The following is a 3,703-nucleotide window of genomic DNA, read 5'->3' as shown; positions in this document are numbered from 1 at the left end:
ATATAGGCTGAAAAGAGAGTATTATTTCCCCTCTGAAATTTCCCAGGCGGCAAAAAAAGCTCACTCAAAAGGCTAAGTGACAGTTAAGCAGATTTTTCCTTCAGATATGAAAAGCTTGCAGATACATAAACAGTTTTAGAACTACAGTCGATATTACTGCATTTGTAACACAGTTTGTAAATCAGAAATGTCTCTTGAAAAAAAAGAAATTCAGATTTCAAACATTTTATCTTTCAAGACGTTTTTAGTAGTTTGGTGGGTATTTCATTTTTTATTACTATTACATATCAACATCAGTGGAGTTAAAAAATAAAGGTAGAATTTCCTCTGTAATGCTGTCTCCTTAAAACAGATCACAGATCTGTTTTTACAAATGGAGAAACTGAGTCACAAAGGCAAACTGACTCACTAAAACTCACACAAGAACACTCTGGAAGATCTCAAAATTCCCAAGAGGTTCTTAGTGTATAAAATTTGGAACCTGTAAGATAAGCTGTAAAATTTGAGTATAAGTATGTCAATCTTTGGGTTTATTTCATTTCCCTCCCCCCCAAAAACTTTTTGTAAAGTGTACAAAATTATCTTATTTTAATTTTAATCTTGAATCAGATGTCCACTTGAGAACATGACTGAGACCATGAAGTTAGACTGCAGAGCTGTGTAGCCCTCCAAGTCATAATGTTAAAAAATTATTCACAAGAACAGGAGCTTTAAACGTAGGCAGACGAAAGAAAAAGGCAAACGGTTTCCAAAAAGGCCCGCACTTAACGCTCCTTAGAATCTTATTAATGTACTTTTTAATGAACAGGGTAAGACATGGTTTATTAAAAAAATCATATCTAAATAAATAAGGAAGGTACGATAGGAGCATGCATTACTGGACTATTAACGCATCACTCAGTGGTTGAAATCACTCAGCCTTTGGCCTCAAAACTCACAAAAGGCATGCACTAACACCACTCAAAGTCTTACCACTCTAAAAGTCTTACTATCTTATTCAACTTCAGGTATTCCTTAAGCCACACATCAGTGCTTCTAAATGGTACCTAAATTAAAATTCTTCAGAGATCAAAGACAGTTTTGCCATTTCAACACCCCACTTTTGGTTGTTTAAATCCAGAATGTTCCAAAGCTATACTAGAATAGGAATTCATACCTCATTAAACCAAGGACAAGATTAAAGACAGACATACCAAAAAAAAGTGACAAATTAATTTCTTTTTTTCATTGCTTAAAACATACAGTTCGCAGCCTTCGTAGTTTCTACCAAGAGTGCACTACAACTACCAAATAATAAAACCTTGTGACCTCCCTTCCCCCCACCCAAACATATTTATAGTGGTGATACCAAAAGGTTCATATTTCATTTAGGAAAAGAATTAGAGGTTAGGAACTGCACTTTCCCCTCAGTACTTGTATGCGTATTACCATAGACACAATTTATATGGCAATATACAAAATAAATTGAAGAAAAAAAATGTAATACCAAGATTACACAGTGGCAGAAGAAATTCCCTGTTTTAATAAAGTAACAGGTTATAATCCCATATGCATTATTTCCGCAAGTATTAAGTTATTTTACTATTCTCAAACTATGAATACATAGAATTACTACCCTGATGTCCAGCAAAGGTATTTCCTGGAAGGTGAACATGACGTTCACAAATGTGATTCCACAAAGAATTTAGCTGACTGTTATAGTGATCTTAATCCACTATTTATTTAAATAAATATTACTGCTTTCATGTCGTTAATAGGATGGACAGATGTCCAGTATCCATCAAACTCAGCTTTTCCAAATTATTAAACCGACATACATATACCTTACAGCAACCTATACACACCCCTCAAAGAAGCTGCTTGAGTCTGTTGCCGCTTTCCACCCCCCTTTTCCCCGACAAGAGTGGTCTCGTTCACTTGCCTTTCACACACATAACCAATAAAATTAATCAGCTGGAACACAGCATTTTTAAATCGCAGTAAAGTCAAGAAATGTTTTGTACGTTATTTGAAGGGAACGGTCTTTTCATTTAAACATAATAAGACTCTAATATGCTGCAGACAAACGCACTGCATGGGGTGTGGAGGACCCGAGCTGATTAGATTACCACAACATCAGCCTGAGGCCGCCATTTTTAGAATCTCTAAAGGACAAAAGAGGGAAATTAAAAAATTTGCCCCATATTTTTTGAAAAGTAACTTTAAAAGTATAGCGATTGTAATCAATTCATCATGCATTAGAAGTACAGCCATGGATATCTCTTTCTTTTCTCTGATCAGAGCCCTGAGTAACAAAAACGTTTTGTTATTATTCCTTTAAGGTACTGTAAATAAACAGACTAAAACATTCCTAAATCTAGATGCAGCACTAAACTTCTGCTTTTAACGATACGTAGTATGTACCATTTTAGGGACCTCGGGGCTTTTAGCCACCGCACACTTCCTAATGGCTGAGTATGGGGGAATACAGGACCTTTATAATCAGGCTATATTATGTTTCTCTACCCTATTTAGTACTACACTGAACCGTTTGTTTCTTCTCCCCCATGTCCGCAGCAATAGGGTCTACCCTACCAATATCTATTTCTTTAAGAAAGAGATTGAAATATGCCACCCAAGGAACACGAAGACTGGCTGCAGAAACTAAAGCAAGGGAGGGATGCATCAATGTAACTACTTACACCCTCAAGAAAGGGGGTGGAGAGAATGATCCCCTTTTAAATTGGCACAGAAACTCTTGAGGACTGCTTTCCGTTTGTCCAGGTTACACCACGAAGAGGAGATATTAGCAGGGAGGGAGGAGAGGAGGCGGGGGTGTGGAAGGCAGAGAGATTAGGCCTATAATGAGCCATTTTAGTACCACAAAGCAAAAATATACAGGATGGAGGAAGAGACTAGGTTTCCCTAAGCTTCATAAAACTCGATACGCAGTCCCAGTAACACACACACCCGTTCTTAAAACCACCAGTCTAAGGAAGCGTTATGTTGTCACCTCATAGACCCTTTTGGCTCTTTTTCCAAGCATAATGCATAAATCTGGCATAACTGCCAAAAAATTCTCTTCAGCTCTTCCAGTTACAGTAACCCGCCATATTCACAAGATATAGCGACAGCCTGCCATTTTTTTAACCAAACCCCACAAAAGGAAAAACAAGTTCAAGGCAACTTAAACAGCATTTCAACACATTTCAGGGTAGGAAGGAGCTATACTCGTACCGAGGGTAATAAGGCGTTCCCGTCGCATTTCACTCCCTTTTTGCCACCCCCCTCCCCAAAGCACCCACAGCAGAATACGCTGGTAATATCCATAGACTCACCTGTAATGGTCACAGGCCAGGCAGCAGGACCCCTCAGCTGAGCCCCTTCTCTATCCCAACCAAAACAATGCAATAGCCCCACTGCAGATATCCCTACCCTAGGCAGGACTCAACCCTCAGCAGGCTCTGGTAAAAGAAAGAAAAGGGAAAGAAAGGAAAGAGGAGACCCCCCCTCCCCCCAAGCCTAGCTCAGTGCGCAGAACCCTACAGGGACCAGCTCGGAAGCGCCTTTGCCTTGGGACCTGTGTACAAACCCCGCTGCCGCCGCTGCTCCCGTGTCTCCCTCCTTTCAGCCTCCTACGCTCCCTTCTATGTCACTGCCTCTCTCTGGGAAAATGGCGTCCACTCTCCCCTCCCTCCCACTGCACGGGGCTCACCCGCCCCGC

At 40.0% G+C, this 3,703-nt stretch overlaps 1 protein-coding gene across 1 annotated transcript in view; it reads right to left on the bottom strand.

Moving 5' to 3' along the window:
• Window positions 1-3,628, bottom strand: part of KMT2E (lysine (K)-specific methyltransferase 2E) — a 63,403-nt gene extending 59,775 nt beyond the window's left edge. The window contains exon 1 of the mRNA XM_010294323.1: window positions 3,318-3,628. The gene's annotated coding sequence lies outside the window, so the exon portion shown is untranslated. The remainder of the gene's footprint in view (window positions 1-3,317) is intronic.
• Window positions 3,629-3,703: the final 75 nt, after the last annotated feature.

Source organism: Phaethon lepturus, unplaced genomic scaffold (assembly GCF_000687285.1).
Source record: "Phaethon lepturus isolate BGI_N335 unplaced genomic scaffold, ASM68728v1 scaffold4889, whole genome shotgun sequence".
Taxonomy (NCBI): Eukaryota; Metazoa; Chordata; class Aves; order Phaethontiformes; family Phaethontidae; genus Phaethon; species Phaethon lepturus.
The sequence above is the reverse complement of the archived record's forward strand: the minus strand, read 5'-3'. Positions and strand labels throughout refer to the sequence as shown.